This window comes from Elephas maximus, chromosome 9, assembly GCF_024166365.1.
Source record: "Elephas maximus indicus isolate mEleMax1 chromosome 9, mEleMax1 primary haplotype, whole genome shotgun sequence".
Lineage (NCBI taxonomy): Eukaryota > Metazoa > Chordata > Mammalia > Proboscidea > Elephantidae > Elephas > Elephas maximus.
The window spans coordinates 33,727,868-33,746,459 of NC_064827.1; the positions used below are offsets into that span (position 1 = coordinate 33,727,868).

At 43.2% G+C, this 18,592-nt stretch overlaps 1 protein-coding gene across 1 annotated transcript in view; it reads right to left on the reverse strand.

Annotated features, from left to right (window-relative positions):
• ELAVL2 (ELAV like RNA binding protein 2) overlaps window positions 1–6,832 on the reverse strand; it is a 177,775-nt gene extending 170,943 nt beyond the window's left edge. The window contains exon 1 of the mRNA XM_049896545.1: window positions 6,639–6,832. The gene's annotated coding sequence lies outside the window, so the exon portion shown is untranslated. The remainder of the gene's footprint in view (window positions 1–6,638) is intronic.
• Between the last annotated feature and the right edge of the window lie 11,760 nt (window positions 6,833–18,592).

The following is an 18,592-nucleotide window of genomic DNA, read 5'->3' on the forward strand; positions in this document are numbered from 1 at the left end:
TCACAGGTCACCAGAGGCACTGCCAATAGAGAAGCAGCATCCCTGAAATAGAATAAGCTTACTTTGAAAAGCAGCTCAGAGAAAACCCGAGATCAAGTGTAATCAGTTCCAGGAATATCTTCCCCACCCTACTCAATTCTTTCAATTTATTTTCAAATACGCTGTGATTTATTTGCTTTGAAAAATACCTCTTGTACTTCTGAAACACACAGATGATGCCTAAAGAATAAAAAAATGTTAAACATTTTTTAAAAACTCAACAAGTAAGCAATTTCCAATATCTTACTTGACAGGGCATCCATCAATGACTTTTTGCATGGAGTGGTGAAAGGGTACTGACACAAACAGGAAAAATAATGTATTTCTGTGTAAACTTTACATTGTGATGTATAGGAATAGATCCTACATAAGACATTTTTAAAAATTCAAATCAGGGAAGATGTGGCCTAATCATTCAAGGTAAATTGTTTAAGTTAAAAATTTATGATGGCTCATTTTAAAAAAGTAAAAAATTAAGAAATGTATACTCCTGGGATATTAACCTGGTTGAATTCTTCTACTTTCATATGTAACATTTCAGAATCATGTACATGGTCAAGGAAAAATGCTTTTTAAACTTTCCTGCTCAAATTCCATCATCATAGATACATAAACGTTATTTACTTCCTTTTGGAAATGTTCAGAGCCACAATTCTCCTCACACCTCCCGGCAGTTGGGCACTTTCTTTTCCTCCACAGCAGGACATACATTATATGATTGTATGTTAAAAAGAATCATCAAAAACAACAGTTCATAATAGCACATTGAGGCTGAATATATAAAAACTAATCCATAAGGGCTTTTCCAATTCAGCAGACATTGTCATAACACTGCCAAAAGTCTCACACTTAAATATGCTCATTTTTACCCAGACCTTCAGACAGGAAGGTGAGGTTTTATTCGCAAAGAAAGGTGAAAAAACCAAGGACACAGGCAACAGAGCCAAAACCAGCTGCCTGAAACTTCAGACTTCCAGCCTATATTTTCCACCTGAGTCTGCTAAATTAAGAATTTCAACCTACGTGACAAAACCTACTGAGGCAAGGCAACTCAGCAGCAAAGCTGGCAGCACTGTGCTCACAGGAAGACCCTACACGTGTAATATCTGTTTACAAAAACAGAAAGGATTTTAAAAAAAACTCTGAGATGACATGGCAAGCTTAGAGTCTGCCTTCAATGAAGGCTAAAGGCCCCGTCAGTTACTCAACAGCGAACAAGAATTAATCTGAATGGTAGTGCCCAGCTCTCAACAGAGTTAGAAGACAGAGTCCTAGGTCGTGCAAACAGTTAACATGCTGGGCCGCCAACAGAAACACTGGAGGTTCAAGCCCACCCAGAAATGCCTCTGGAAGAACGGCCAGAAGATCTGCTTCTGGAAAAAACAGCCATGAAAAGCCCTACCTAATAAAGTTCTACTCTGACAGACATGGAGTCAACAGCAACTGGTTCCCCAAGAAGGAGTACAGGAAAGCTACAAATTCCAGATCTAATCACTCCTTATTTTCATAAGGAAATAAAAATAGTCAAGATGCTGGCTACTGAAACTTTATTTTTACAATGCATTTGATCACTACTATCGAAAAATAAAATAAAAACCCATTCTGAAAGAACAGTTCACAGTATTGACGTTTATAAAATATTAAATGCAATTTTGTGATATTCCATTAATACAGTCTTTAAAGCGCTGAAATAATCTCCAGTAATGAGCAATTCACAGCAACAACAAAAAAACCTAGTCATGTAAAATATGTATTTCCTTTTTATAAGACTATTTTCGCATCAGTGAAAAATACCTAGTGCTAATCTATCACAATTAGATTAGCTCTGTGATATGCCATTAATACAGTCTTCAATGCTGCTGAAATAATCTCCAGTAATGAGCAATTCACAGGAAAAAAAATATGTAGAACATGCATTTCCTTTTTATGAGACAGATTCCATTTTTACTTCAGTGAGAAATACCTGGTACAAATCTATCACAACTAGTCAAAAGAAAAAGATACAGGTACGTCAGCCTAGGAGTTCAAAAGTTACCTGATGCAAAGCAAAAGCCTTCAACATGTTTGAAAAAATATGTATACGCCATTTTACTATTAACTGTTTCACCACAAATGAAAAGTCTGGTAAAAAAATTGCCAAGAAGTGGAAAAAAGGGCTTTTGTCTGTCAAACCTTATTGCTGTTATTTTCACAGTAATGGAAATCAGTAATATACATGTGTACCACAAAACTATAAGTTAAAAAAAAAAAATGCAGTTACTTGCTGCTAATAAAACCACCTCCAAAAAAACTGATTTGGTTTTAACCCCATGCTATGTACTCCTATGGCCTTCCTGGGTAGCTTACTGTACACTCCCAAAGCCACACATCCCTCCCTGCATGTAGATTTCCTATCAGAAAAACCCTCAACTGTCATCACACAAAACTATTCAGGGACATTCTAAAGGAAAACATGCAGCTGAGAGTTCCCATGAGATTAATGAATTCAAAACCTAGCCCACAGCTCTGAGAAAATAATACCCTTACCAAAAATAGAAATTTTTATATGGACCAATCTCCAGAAACTTCGCACTGGTATTAAAGGGAAGGGTGCTTACGACAATGAATCTAGCAGTACTGCTCGCACAACCGTCCAGTTTTGTTTTTGTTTTTTATACACTGGAATCTGAGGCTAGAGATACAGGAAGTCTTCCCCTAAATTTTTTTTTCCTAGTGACCATGCTAAAATGAAAGTTATGTTTACACATCACATACACGCTAAAAGTCGAATCTGTTAATTTCCTGTTTGTAAAAAATTTTCTAAATACTCCATAAAATCTGAGATTTTACCATACTGCTTCATATTTTGAATTCAGATTCCAAAAGTTACCAATCCCATTTAAACCATAAGAAAACATGTATCTTTTAAAACACATAAAAGCCTCAAAATATTGACTTTCAAGCTTAAGCTCCTTCTGTCTCTGCCTAGCAGATTTATATTACTTTGCACCCACAGAGAAAAATCAGCTAGTGCTTTAACTAGTACTTTGAACCAACGATAAATATTCTTTTCGAATCAGAAACATAAAACGGTGGGTTGGCGCTAAACTACAATATGCGGATTCTGTGAGTAATCAGAACCAGTGAAAGCTTTGCCATTTGCAAAATGAAACCGGCCTAAGCAAGTAAATATTCTACGCATTTTACGTCCTCCATAGTTAATTCAAGAGTAGGGTATGGATAAAGCTTTCGATTTCAAACAGTCCTACAGTATATCAGCATAAAGCCACAATATTGGCAGCTAAATGTTTACAAGCGAGAAAGCCTCGAACCAAGATTAGCTACACATTCCGTGGGTCCCAGTGCAAAATGAAAATGTAGGGCCCCTTGTTCAAACATTTTCAAGAATTTCAAGATGGAGACAACAGGGATGGAAGGGGGGAGTCTCAACAACAGCACAGGTTGAATATCCATAAAGCTGTCCCTGCCTCTAACCAAGTACCTCTGCTAAAAAAAAAAAAAAAAAAAAAAAACACTCAAACGTGGTAACTTACTATAACTATTGGCCTGTTCAGGTGAGTAAAGAAGGAAACAAAAAGAGTGGGAGTGAACCGCCATGGCCAGATGTTCCACAGGGTAAACACCATTCCGGCCCCACCCACTGACACAGCCCCCACAATGCCACACAAAGAATAGCCTGGCCAGGCTAAGTGCCATGGATCTCTAGCCTCTCTCACTTCCAAACAAACCACTATGGATAACAAAGGTGGGAAAAAGAATGTGATGATACAGTAGATTTAATAAGACTTCAAATAAGAATGTAAGAACCAACCCTAGCATGCAGACAAATGGTCAAGAAGGCGAACGGTAAAGTCAGTCTTGATAAGAAGCTATTTTGGAGTAACCAGTCCTTTGAGGAAAAAAGAACATGAAGGGTAATTTGCCACTGTGGTGCTCTTGTGCCATGTGAACACCTGAAAGGCGTTTTTTCAGCAAAGAAAGGAGAAAAGGTTGATCCCAGCTTAGAAGTTGGGGTATTCTGGGGTGGCTTTGCTGTGTCCTTAAAGAAAAACTTGGGACTTGCTTCTAGAAGAAGAAAGGTGGCGGGGGGGGGGGACAGTATTTTTTTTAAAAATCATAATCATGTTAATAAGAAAAGCACTGAGAGCTGGAATGGCTGATGGTGGTTACAAGGATTCAGCCAAGAATGCCTGTCTGTATACGAAGAGCCAAAAGGCTGGTGCAATGAATTGGGTAGTAAAAATGCCATACACAGCATTGTTCTTCTGGAACCCACTAGGAGCTGAGTCTTAACTAAACCTAAGAAATTAGGACAAGAAGCGTTAATCAGAATCAATCAATCCAAAAACCAAAACGGAACACTTAATAACTTTCCCATCCTGGGCCTAGAAAAAGAAAATAAGGCCCCATAGGAAGTAACAGGCCAGCCTGGCAGACAAGAGGTACCTGTTCTACATCAGGAGCATACCCTAAAACTAAAATTCTCTTGAACAACGGGGAAAGAGAATATGCAGCTTAAAGCAGATGACTGATCTGATGTGATTCCTAGCAGCATATAGGGCACAGTGAAGCAAACACCTGACAACAAGGGGTGGGATGGGAGGTGGGGTGCTTAAATCCCTAAGGCTCTGATTTGAAGCAAAAAACCTCATTCCCCGAAAGGTGGCAGCACAAAGTTACCCAAATATGCAATAAGGGCCCATTTTTAACCACACACACACACACAAATATTCTCACAAGGAGAAAAAAAAAAAAAGAAATTTAGGTGTAATGTGTTTCTTAAGTAACCTAATTTTTCTCACTTTACACTAGCTATTATTATCTTTCAGAAAAGGATGTTTTCTTCTTTCCGCCACCTCCTCCAAAGGAACTTCCCCTAAATGTGCCCCTCAGCCTGAACTGCATGTTAAATCAACATTTCTATAACCTCCTACAAAACAGATGTAGTAGCATGCCCGTGTCCATCTAGCAAAACAGTCATTATTTCGATACCCAAAGGTCCAGATGCGAAAGCAGTTGCAGGAAGTAGCTCACCAAAATGGAGACTCCAGGTCAGCTTCCAAAAGAAAGCGCCACCTTAGCACAAATAGGAAATTCAAATGACTCTGGGAAAACAATTCCTGAGAAAATTGTCTTCAAGGGCTACTGACCAGTATTTCAAACAGATGTTACTTAAGAGCACGGGAAAATTACACCCTAACAGGTACTGACTGGAGTGGTTTTAAATAGACATTTGCCACAAGTTTTGAAGCTGAGTTACATTTTTGTGAAGACAAAACTATTAAGAATAGGGCAACCAAAAAATGAAGTTTTAGAAAGCTCTTTGTCCTTGCCAGAGATACTACACTTTGGCATTGTTTAAGCATTGTTCTTTAAAGAAGGAATAAAGAGTAGGTAACTGATATTAAATCCACATTTTCAGAAAATGTCGAAAGAAGGTGGAAGATGAAAATTTTATCTTAGAGACGGACTTTTAAAAAGCAAACAATTTTAAGTGACCATCTGGACAGTTACAACTCCGTGCTCACACCTAAGGCATGGTTTGGGCTCCAGCCCTGATGTATAACAGGCACGCTTTTTTAAGGAAACGCCGTGGAAAGACTGCTGATCACTGTCACCGCCACTGGAGGGGTACCTGCCGGTGAACCGATGCCGGTCTGCGCGACTCCACCAATCTCACCAGTGCACGCACACACGTCTGTGCACGGAGGCCGCAGCTGACCGGCCCTTCCCGCCGGGCTGGAGGCGCAGCTGCTGCAACCACAGCGAGCAGCCAAAGCCGGAGCCAGCCTCGTCCCGTGGCCCGCGCTTCCCGCGCAGCGCACCGCTCGCGCGCAAACCCTGGATGCTAGCAAACCCTGGATGATACCCGAGCTGCGACCTCACGCGGCTGCGCCCGGCCCCACCTAGCACCACGAAAGAAGAGCAACCTGGGGACCACCCCGGCTCCTGCCTCTGGCGCCCAAAGCTCCACAGCACCTCCGCATACGGCGTGGCCGCTGCAAGTCACAAGACGCCCCGGGCGCTCCGAGGACGGCGCTCCGAGGACCGCGCACGAGGAGTCGGCGTTCCAAGTGAGCACACACCAACCACCACCCACTCGGGTGTGTTCGGCTGGAGAGCACGGTACATACATCCCACACATCCACGAGAATCTGGCCATTTTTCTAGAAAAACCCCCTCCCCCACTTCCTCTCCAATACACTCACCTGCGTTTCGGCGCAGTTCCCTCCTCGCGCTACACGCGCAGTGCCCGGGCCCGTCCACGCCCGTGCACGCTGCCTGGCGCCACTGGCCGGACTCGGCTCCCGCCGCCCGCAACCAGCTTGTGCCCACAGGAGGGGCGGTGCCACCTCCCGAGGAGCCCAATTCCCTCCGCTCCCGCCGCAAGAGGCCGAGCTCTAGGAACTTCGCGTGCACAACCTCTACCGCCCCCACCAGCGTTCCCGCCCTGAGCCGGGACCAGACTCCCGCCGAGCCGAGGCCGGACTCCGCACGGCGCCGCGGCGACGGACACAGACCTGAGCTTCGGCGTCCAGGAGGGTCGGGCGTGCGGCGCCGCCGTCCTCCCCGCCCCCACCCACGCCCCCCGCACTTGCCTGCTCCGAGTCGGAGGCGCAGCTAGTACGATTCACGCCGCCCGCTGTCAGCACAGCCGCGGCGGAGTCGCTCCGGGCGGGCTCCGCGGAGAGGCGGCGGCGTCCCCAGTCCTGGCGGTGGCGCTAAGTTGGGCTGGAACCAGGCGGAACCCCCGCCCCACCCACGCCGCGCGGGTGACCGCCCTCCTCACCCGTCCGGCCGCTGCCTCAGTGACGCCCGGGCGCGGCGGTCCCGCCGTTTGTAGCAGGGCGGGGAGGAGGGGCTTCCATGGAAGGGCGCCAGGAGGCGGGGCCGGCAGCGAGTTTGCGGCGCCGCGGCAGCTCCCACGGCCGCCGCGGGCGCGTGCCCTGCTCTGCCGCCCGGCGAGTCGGTGCCTGCGGGGAGACGCCAGGCAGCGGCCGCTCAGCTTCGTCCCTCGGGGCTTCCGATTCCAACCAGGCTACCCCGGGCTGCGCGCGCCGAGAGGCAGCCAGTTGCAGGTGCAAGCTTGCAAACCCCGAGGCTCCGGGCGCTAACGGAGAGCCATGTGTATCAAATATACACAAACATTTATGTACATATATATTTTACAAGCAGAGTGAAAAGGCTCTTTTTAACTCTGCTTTTTTTTTTTTTTTTTACAACCCCAGGGTCCTGTCCCTAGGGGAAAACTAAAGGCTTCGCACCCGCTGCTCCTGCCTGCCTCTCCAGAATGAAATTTAACACTCTCGTATAAGCCCGGAGTACCTGTGCGGGGTGCTATACTCTGCTTCAAACGCAAAGTAAGAAATCCTGCACTCGACTATGCAAGCGCCGGCCACTCGCCACATCCTCCTGACGCCCCTCACTAAAACCCCGAAATGGCCAACTCTTCACCGAGGGGGCGTCCCAACGCTGCTTTGCTACGGCCCGCCCCCTCGCTTGGCTCAATCGCTTTTCCCCAGAAAAACCTGTGCCTATACTCAGACCTAGCATCACCACTGGGAGTCAAAGCCGACCCCCGGCCCCAAGCCACGCGGCGGAAGCACGTTTTTACTCCCTCTCAGCCGATTAATTACGAGAGCACCTGTCGTGTTGGGGGTTTTGTCATTGCAAAAACTTCCGTTTTAACCCTCCCCCCTAAAAAAACTACACTAAAAAAAATCACCTGTCATACTTACCTGAAATCACAGCAGGTAAGAGAAAGGAACTGAGCAGTGGGCGACTGAGTCGCCGCACGAATGTGACCGAGGTTACAGCTTCAAGGGCATGATGCGGGTTTGATGCAGCAAGGTCCGCTAAGGGCGCCCAAAGCTCCCCGCCCCCATGCGACGGGCGGGGCGAGGGGTGGTAGGGAGGAGGGGAAGGACTCTTCTAATCGAGGGCGGGGGTGAGAGAGCCAAATTTGCCCTCTTAAAAAAGAGAAGTCAAATCATGCATAGTAAAGTAGGGGCCTCAGCCACGTTTGAAATGGAGACAGGCCATCCCTCAGTTTGGGGGACCCAGATTGGGGACACTGGAAAGAGCTAATTAATTCTATATCAGCATTTCTGTTGTCTCCCCAAATCCGATTTGCAATTAAATGACCTTAACTGACTTTGTAAGGGGTTACTGGGAAACCGCTGGAAGCGCCTGCGCCTGCGCCTTTTTGACCTCCCTCTAAACAGTTAATTGTAATATTCGCATCCCAGGCAAGCGGATTGCTAAGAATGCTTGTCTCCCAAGGTTAGGGGAAGATGGGCCTACTAAGTTTGCCAACCCATGCCTGAAACTCTTAGAATGCCCTACCTCCTGAAACTGACTTCTTTGAAGTTATGGGAGACCTCTGTCTCAACACAATTCCCCAACTCTTCCAAACCACTTCTGCCAACAAATGTTGCTTTTTCCTGGAGAACTCCAAGCTTTATAGTGAGAGGCGCACAAGTACCTGGTTAAAAAACGGAAGGCGAACCCAGGAGTGCCTGGTGTAAAACAGACTTGAGGAACGACAACAACTATCTAAGAGATAGCTAAAAACTGTTTAATCTCATAAAAGGCGACTTTGAACCCCTCAACATTTTGTTTTGCAGACAAACTTGCTGAGATTCCGACAAATCTCTCGGATGCCCCATTTAAGAAGCCATTTTAACGGGAAGGCTTAAGGGCCCAACCAGATTTCCCACCCTTCCGTACCCCCAGATTACACACACCTTTTACGGGAACTTCAGGAACTGATTTTCAGTTAGAAAAATAATTACTTCCGTTAATATTGTCTGCTGTACACAATTTTTTTTTTCATATTTAGCCAGCGTTTTATAGATTGCAGTTGATAGTTTAGGCCTTGGTGGGGGTGGGGGAATCTCTCCGACCCCCACCTTCCAAAACAGAAGATAGGTATAAGAAGTAGGAGTGTGGTGAAGGGCTAAAGGTTTAATAATTTAGCCAAGGAGAACGTTTGTACATTTGTGGGGGAGGGGAGAGAATCCGTGCATGTCGGGGAGTAAGTAAAGACAACCATCCCCGCCCAGCAGTGTTAAGAGTAAATACTAACGTTTGACTATTTTGCCCACCCTATCCACAATATAGCCAGATCTGCAGCTGGTAATTACACGAGAAAACACCCAGTCTCGACATCAGTTTCGCTAACCGGTACTTGAAAATGGAGAAAACAGGGGACGTCTCCAACCTCCAATTTGCCACAGTTGTATAGCTCTCGTATTAATTCTTTACAGACGTGAAATAGGTGGGTACGCAGCAACGTGCTGGGCATAAATTAAGCAACAATGGCCACGCGAGGTCCTGTTTGCTCCAGAACTCCCGTGGTGGGCACAGCCACCTTGTCACCTCCAGCCCCTACCGCCCCGATATGGCCACAGCGAGTCCGGGGGAGGCTGAGGGCGCGCTGGCTTTTCGAACCCGTTGAGTGGGTGGGGTGGAGAGCAGCAAGATATAAACCACCCCAACCGGCTTTGTACCTTTTCTGGTCCTCTGCCTCTCCTACACCACACGGGCTCTCTCATGCACACACTCACCTACACCCCCTCCTGCCAATAATTTAAACTTCTCTTAGGCATAGCCAGCATCACCTCGTTCCATTACCACCACCAGCAACCGGTCCGCCCTCCCCGCCCCGCGCACATCCGCCCCCTTCCCCGCATCCACCCTGGCTTCTCTTTTTCGCAGCAGGAAGCAGGCTGGTTTCTCCTATCCCTGAGAAATCACAAAAGTTAAAATGAAACATTTCTGCCCAGCGTCTCATCCCCAACCATCTTACTCCAGGCGTCAGTTTAACAATAGCTTTTCGAGGAAGGGGGGTGGTAAGGAAGCTGAGGGGCGGGGGGTAAAGCTTCGTAGCGGAGCCAGCTCGTGGGGTGGCTGCAAAGCCTGGCCGCCGCGATGGGGTTCCCCTAGCCCCGAAGGCGAAGTCAGTCGCGTAGGACCAAGGACAGGGCTTGGAAGCCACTTCTCAGCGCCCAGCACAGCGAGGCTTTCCAGGCAGCCGCCACTTCACAGACACAGCTCTGCGGATCTTATTTACGCTTTTCTGAACAAAGGGAATCTCATATCCGGTACAAGCTTAAGAATTCGGCCCCAAGTTGGCTTTTTTTTTTTTTTTTTAACAGAATTACGGTCATTAGCATCGGTGAATTAGAACCCGCATACCTAGCCATGATGAGTTTTGACAGCTTCTAACCACCCCAGCCCAGCCCCAGCCCTCAAGCCGCATGTACTTTTCTCAGTCAACTACAACTCGCTGCCTGGTGCAACATCTAAATTCCGTCTGGCAATCCCATCTCCCAGCACATGCGATCTGGTTAATGCAATTAAGCCTAGGGTTTTAGCTGGTCTAATCTGCAAGTCCATGCTCCTGACTCCTTTTCATGCTGCTAAAGATTCCCTGTCCTTCGACAGCTTTGCAAAAGTAGAGGCATGCATCCCCCAAAACCCAAGTTATCCCTCTGTTCCCACGAAATGAACTTCCAACCTCAATCCGGAGGCTCGCTCAACATCTAGCCTCCCATTGTAGCCTTGCCACATTTACCACTTGAGTTTCTGCCACTGACATTTGAGAATATTCAGAACGTTAAGCATGCGTCTACCTCTCTAGAATTAAAAGCCAGAGCAGTAGCTTTGAAATGAGACAAACATGTGCAGTTAACTTCATATTCTGTATTCCGCTCACTTACAGGTTTTCTGGGTTTGCCAGCGCATCGCTGCAACTAATGATTAAAGAAACCAAACCGAAACTTACCTTTCTCCCTTAAGGTTTTTGTGTATGTGTGTTTTTAAAGTAACGGTGCAGTTCTCCCAATAAGGATGAGCAAGAAGCTGCTGGATAGTTCTCTTAAGACAGCACGAAACCTAAACTGTGCTCGGCTTAAAAGAAGCAAATAAAAAGAAATGCTCTCGACCCCAAAGTCCAACACTAAAAGAAAGGGCGGAAAAAAATATATATATGAAAGGGGAGGGGAAACTTAAAAAAGAGAGTTTAAAAAGACGGAGAGACTACCCTCCTATTGCTGTTCAACTAAACAAAAAGGGGCAAGAAAAACAAACGAAGGAACAAAGAAAAGAGACGAAAGAACGTTTTTTCAAAAGGACGATGTCTTTCTCCTTGTTGCTTTTTAGTAGGTCGCTACAGGAGTAAGCTGCTGCATCTCTATGTGAGAACAGAAATAAGGGGGGAGGACGTCTTAAAAGGGAGGTGGACTGGACCACAGATTTATAGCACCGTATCACCAACCCCTTCTCTGCCTCCGCACTGCCGTGTGTGCAGCTGCTCTGCCAGGCTCCTATCCCGGGCAGCACGCGCGGAAGTATACGCCGACCGTGTCACAACGCAACTTGCTGATCTCCCCAGGATTCTGATTGGTCCAGTTGCTTCCGTTAAGGCCGCCCAGGCGAAGCCTCGTGGTACCATTGGCGAGAAGCTTGTGTCACTCTCGAGAGCTCAATGGAGTCCTGTTTCAAGGTAAGTTGTGCGGGGAGGTACACACTTAACACTGGCGGCGAAGGGAAATGCAAGAAGCAAAAAGAGATGAGGAGAGAGCAACGTGGGAGGGTTGAAACTGTACTATCAGAGTTTGTGATATGGCACGATCTCCTTTCCTCTTAAGTCTTTCTGCTTCGGAAAGATCTATTTCCTTTGCCATCGCTGTCGCATCTATGGCATGTTTCTTTATAACATTAAACTCTGTCCGGTATGTATGAGTCATTGAGAGCTCTCTCTCTTTGATCTGAGTGAAAGGGATGAATATACATCCATTATTCGCCCGCATGCTTTTTTTTCGATGTGTTCCAGTATTCTGTGTTAGATTTAGGCAATTTTATGTCTTTCTCTATATTGATATATGCATATTACAGATCTCATGTTTTTGTTTTTTTTAAATAATCCTTTTAGGATCAGAGTGAAGTCAGAAATGCTTTGAAATAAAACTGCACCACTTGAATTAGCTTTCATTTCATATTAGGGTAGAAAAGTGTAACATAAACGTCGTGTCCAGCAAAAAGAAGTACTGAGTCTAAAGTCCTTCACTTTGAGGTGTATGATGACTTTCAAAAAGAACTGGGGGTAAACAGAATTACAACAAGCCTCTCCTTTGCATTTGCTGGCGGTACAGTTCTTGAGCCACACATGTACTGCTGACCGTAAAGACTGTCGAGAACCTTTATCAGGACTCTTCCTCTGAGGATTTGGAAAGTTTAACCAGTAGATTAAGTGCTGTCAATGCTTCTGCTTTATGGATGAAAACTAATTTATTGCAACTCCATATTTTAATAACATTCAAGAGGCTAGATGCAGCTTTATTCATAGTATTTATTCCGTCCTCTAAATGAAAATGTGGTTCTCAGGATCGCCTTGATGTATAAGTAGAGACAGTTATTCACTTGACCTACCTTCTTTTCCAACCAGAATTTCTTATTTCAACCTGGAAAGATAGCTCCAACTTCCTACAGTGTGCTTATATTTCTTACACAAATGATGTAACATATATTCTTTAGAGACACATGCTTTTCTGAAAGCAATTCCTTTGCCTGTTTATTTAGTACTAGTCACTATATCTTTGAGAATGCTGGGAAGAGAAGGCACAGGTAAGAGTTAGAGGTTGCAGGAGGGTGGGGCGGGATGGGGGAGATGGTACCAGAGCAAAAGGACTTGGAAATGAGGAGTAAAGTAAGGCAGTGTTCTTTGAGAGTGTCCTTGTGTGTTAATGAATGATTAACAGCAAAGAACAGAAGACCTGTTTGTTTATTTCCCGTATAGTCCCTATAACAATGTTTGAGTTCTATTACTTTGCATAACAATAACTCAGGGGTTGGGAAAGAAGGCCTGAGTCTATATATTATCTCATAATTAGCATTTATAATAATCATGCCCTAACTCTGACCCCACTCTTTTATATAACAATAGCCACTGGGGGCCCAAGTTCAACTTAAAACACTTCACTAGACTTAGGTGGAACTCTTGGTAAGAAAAAGAAGTTTGAAGAAATGGCATCAAGGGAGTGAGGAAAGGACAAATCAAGGGAAGGACCTCACTTCATCTAAAATAGATTAATCACTGCATGAAGAAACAGTTGGAAGAATGGGTTTGTTGTCATCCTTCTCAACATGCCTCAACCCCAGCTCAGGACAGAGAAATAAATCTTAAAGTAATAAATGCAAGTTGGACAAAAGTATAATATTGTTCAATTTAAACAGACGTAGCTATATATTGAACTGTCTTTTCTTCTTGTTAATATGCTCCTAAATTAATATTGAATTAGTTACATGTATTTCATGTATTATTCTCAATACTTGAAAGATAATCATTACATTAACTTGCAGTTGTATAAATGCCTTCTAACTGGGTGGAAATTAATACCTTGTTTTATTTTTTGGTGCATGCTTGTATCTACAAGAAAGATTTGTAGATTGCAGTGGTACATTTCCCAAAAGGACTGCAGGGAGGTGTGGAAAGCTGCAGGCTGTGTGGAGTGGTGAATATCTAGCATCTGTGTTCTGCAGTTAAAGAAATTATGTGAAAAATAGTAAACTTGTGCATTCAAATGCCAAATTCTAATTCTGTAGAGTCCACATATATGCTTTTTTCAGTTTGGGCAGAGGAGCAAGTATTTTTCAAAATACTGTCAACGTCAACATGCCGTCTTCTCTGTGTAGGTAAAATAGAGTTAAATTATTTAAAAAATTAAAAATTATAAAATTTTAGTTCACTTACTCAATAAAACAAATGTTTTCAAGTTTAAAAACTTTAAAGTGGATAGATATATCAGAAGCAGCATGTACTTTTCCAAGTTTTTTAAAAATAAAAACTGAATACAGCCACTTCAAACCAAATGATACCTGGATATGGATTCAACTTTGAAAATCATGTTGTCTTAGCCCGAACCATTAATATATACTGTCTCGTAATTAATGACGGCTTCTGAGCAAACATCATACTCCAAAGAAATAAAAAAATGTACTTAACCCCATATAACTCTTGACTCATATTTAAGTTAAAAAAAAAGTACACAGTATCTTAACTTTCATTAGAAAAAGCATTTAAAAGACATTTGAGTTATGATTTAGTCATGTTAGTTCTGATGTATCTTCAAAGTCCTCGGCATTTTGAACTGCAACACGGGAGAGATCAGAGATCTAGGGAGTCTCTGAGAGCTGGGAGAAAAAGTTTGATATGTAAAAAGTTGCAACAAGAATGATTCCCAAAGCCAAAAAAGTAATGAATTCAACTGATTATTTTACTAACGTTTCTTTATAAAAGAACATTCATTCACAGAAATACTCATAAGGTATTGTAGGCAGTGGTTTTTAGAATAAATGCCTCCCTTTTTAACACTAGTCCTTCTTGGGGAGGAGGGGAAAGGATGGTTGATTTTTGGCATTTCATGATAAAGGGTGAGCTGTAAAATACCACTGTAAGAGAGAGTGAGAAGTAAATAAAGTGGTTAATCTATGTAAATAAGTTTACAATGTTTGGGTTAGGGCAGTAGTTCCAAACATTATACCCTCTCAGATGAATAAAAATATTGTTCCATCTTAATTGGGAGTTTTGTTGTCATAATGTTGGAAATGTGATTGTTTAATGCCTGCATGAGGAATATATGTTATATAACTTGCTGATTACTCTTTTATTTATTCTTCTTAAAATAGTATGTCAACTTTCCCTCCACAGTTTAGAAAACAGAAAATAGTTGTCGAGAAAGGACACCAACGTGATTTCTGACCATTCCAACCCGGCAAGGGAAAAAAGGCAGAAATTAGCACCATGGACAGAGACTAGCAGACCCCAGCCAAAAGGTTTGCAAAGCCAGATGAGTGTTTTCAATCGCTTCCCTGTGAAACACGGAGCATGCAGGGGCTTTGAAGAAGAGGCTGTCTTATTCCAAAGAAGCACATTTATTTTGAATTAACTGGCTTTTTTTAGGAACCGGCCGTCAATACAAACTTCCAGGAGGGCTTGAGCCCCGAACTCGCTGCTCGCCCTCCACGGTTCTACTTTTTCATTGCTCTGGTGAGCTTGTCTTTCATCAAAGTAGTCCTTGCAAAAAAACGCAAATCCAGATAACCTTCGAAAAGTCTGCTAAACCTGCTCCAGAGATTTTTATCCTCGGAATTCCCCGTGGGAGTCGCAGAGAAAAACGCCTGCATGATCTCCCTCGCTCCCCTCCCCCAGTCCATCTCCCGGCTCCCTCCATCTCCTGGCAAAGCGGGCAAAGCCTTTTATCCGAAGGTGAGTGACTGTTTTGCAAAGAACCCTGAACATTGCAAACACTTTCCTTTAGGGACACTGCCGATCACAAACATCCCTTACTTTCTTTTTACATTTTGTCTTTAAACTCTTATCCGAAGGGTAAGACTGGAGAGGACAAGAACAGACTCGAGGAGAATTCCCCCTAAATCAGGAGGTAAATGTTTACCCTTAAAGACACATGGACTGTTTATTTAAATGTTAAAAATAAATGTAACGTAGTGTCTCCGGAAATCTTTGAAACCAGCCTGGACTGTTCTTCCCCTCTCATTTTCTCTGAGCAAAATCTGTATGAGGTTCATTCTCGTTTAAATGATTTTCCTGCAGATTCAAACTAAGATATGTTGCACACGCCCCAGAGTGTCTCAGAAAATACATTTGCTGCTTCAGATGGACGATCGTTCATGTAAACGCTCCCACAAATGTCCTCAGATTTCTTTTCCTCCCTTCTTTTCCTCAGTAGCAACTTTTAGGAGGACAAACTCTTAAGCATGGAAAGGAAGAGCTAGGACGTGCAGGCGACAGAGGGTGAGGGAAGAAAAGCTGGAGGTGACAAAGGACAAATCAGAGCCTCGGGTCCATTTCTTTCAGGGATGCTAAGAGCCTTCTCTAAGCTTGCTCCTGGAGCCGATACATCTCATGCAAAATTAATACAAGTAATTAAAAATAGCAGTTTCCAAAGTTTAAAGGAAGCCATCTGTCTCAGCTGGTGATAATCAGTCTCTTCACCGGTCCTTTTACCGGGACCTGGGAAGAAACGGTTTTTCTGCTTCCGATGCTTGGAGGCTCTTTCTTACACTGAAGATTTATGTTTTCACTTGTGTGCGATGCACGTCTAATTTGAAATAATAAGGCCGGGCTGAGCAACCAGTCAATCAGTGCTATCAGCTGCGCTGGGCACGCCGCCCTGCCCCCACCTCCCTCTGGTCTCTAGCACTTTCCCTCCTCCCCTTCTCACTCTCCAAGCCCTCCTTCTCCTGTCTTCTCCCTCCGCTGCTCTCACACACACTCACACTTTCCCCCACGTGAGTTCAGATCAAACCCGTGCCCCACAGAGCAAGTGACGGCACTGGGGCACGGTGACAAAGGCGGAGTTAGTATCGGAAGAAGACTGAGGCCCGGAGAGACAGAGCGGCTAGAGAACAGCTGTCTTATCAGCCGGCTGCAGAGATGGAGATGGCTCGAGAGGTCCTCAACAGATAATCACTTGAATAGGTTTGCAATGCACCAAACTTCACGCTTGATAAGGCCAACCCAATGCAGAGAGCAGCCCAGATCTTGCTCCTTTCTGTTTTATCTGGGCTGTAAATTAAGAAATTGAAATTCAGGTGGCAGAGGCAGCAGTCTGCTGATAGATCGCTAAAGTAAACTGTCATTAAAATGGTTTGGGCAGGCAAAGAGGGGATACTTGGAATGGGATATTGTTTTTAAAAAATAGGGGGTGGGGAGTGGCAAGAGAGACAATTCATCCTTAAAAATTATTGGGGGAGGGGAGGCTGTGAGGAGGAGAGGCAAAGGGACACAGCACTTTTGTCATGTTTTCTAATTACTGCTATAATGAATAAACAATTTTGAAAGTATCAAGTTGTATGAAGTTTGGTGTAGTAGAGTTAAGGAAATTGAATTTCATCTTTATCAGAGCAGGGGGCAGAGGAGGCTTCCTAACTACGGTAAAAAAAAATTTTTTTTTTTTTATACTGGAAACAAATTCCAAATAGACTAAAGTTTTCCTTCATTGTAAGAAAAACAGATCGACTCGATACAGAGAAGTTACCATAAACTAAGGTTAAACCTGACCTTTTTGTGGAAGTGATAGCGCCACACGAGAGATTCCACGGTGATTTGTAGAATAATCTAAGAAGGTGTCAACTACAGAAAAGAATCTGCTTAGCTACTCACAGGAATAACAGTTATATTTCAAGACTCCCTCCCCTTTACCCAGATAATTTCTATGGTGTAATTTAGGGAACTAAAAAAATTCCAGGTGTATATTCTTATGCTACCTGACTCGTACAACACACTTTATATCTACAGTCTTCTGTCTATTATGAATATGAAGTTTGAAACTTTATGCATTATTTGAATAAATTTTTCTCCCAAAATTAATTTACAATGTATAATGACAAGCGTATAGCTAGGGACCTTTTTGTCTTGATTCACTAAACACTTCGAATTGTACCTTGTTCTTTGTGTCGTAAGTGAATTGCAAGTTCATTGGTGTACATTTATGAGAGGATGTATTTTCCACAATAGCATTTGTATCTTAAGTTTTTAGAGCATGTATAAAAAGATACCTTTAACCCTGATAACACAGTTAATGCAACATTAGAAAATCAATCAGTGTTTATTTTGTTTAACCCCCAAACTTTGATCAATGTCAAACTGCACTTAACTAGCAACATAAAGCCACCTTTAATCACTTTGAGGTAAGAAAGAATTAAAAATAAGTTGTTGGAGAAAGTTATGAGAAAAATTTTAAGGTTCTATTATTTCAGTAGTTATTAAACTATTCAGAGATATTAAAAAACTTCTAAACTTTGAAGTTATCAGATTACTTACAGGGTGATAAGCAAAAATATGTCAAGAAATCTCAAAGACATTTAGTTGAATAGTTATATGCAAAAATCTTTCATATCTTGTAGCACAGAGAACAGGAGGTTGGTTGGTTTTATTTTTAATTCAAGTGTTTGGATGAATGAGTGCTGTGTGTGTTCTGTATTGAGAGAAAAATTTATGTATACGTAAGTTAACTTTTCCCTTACATATCATCATTTTTAAGAATGGTATTTACTGGATTTAGTGGCTACTGTATAAGCATTTTAAGAAATATTCTTTGAATAGACTCTAGCCATTTAGACACTACTATACTATCTTCTGATAGTCAGATAGCAAGGTATTTCTTTTCTGCTCATTACAAGCACTCAAACACGTTTGAATTACCAGTTTTTATGAACCTCTTAAACTATGGTTTTTATTTTCATTTTTAGAAATCAATTTGAAAATATATGCACAATGATCAGCTTAAACTTTATCCTTTGATATTGGCAAGACTTTTTAAAGATATGAATTTGCATAAGGGTTAAAAGATGCATTTTCACTAAGTGAAATGAGAAGAAAAGCTATTTCATAAATTTAAGTAATTATAGCTTTTCAAAACTAAAAGATAATTTTAAAAAGAGAAATTTTCATTACCAAATAGAAAATGTTTTAGCATGAAATGAATGCAAAACTCATTCCTCTCACTTTTATTTGTCACAAATGAAT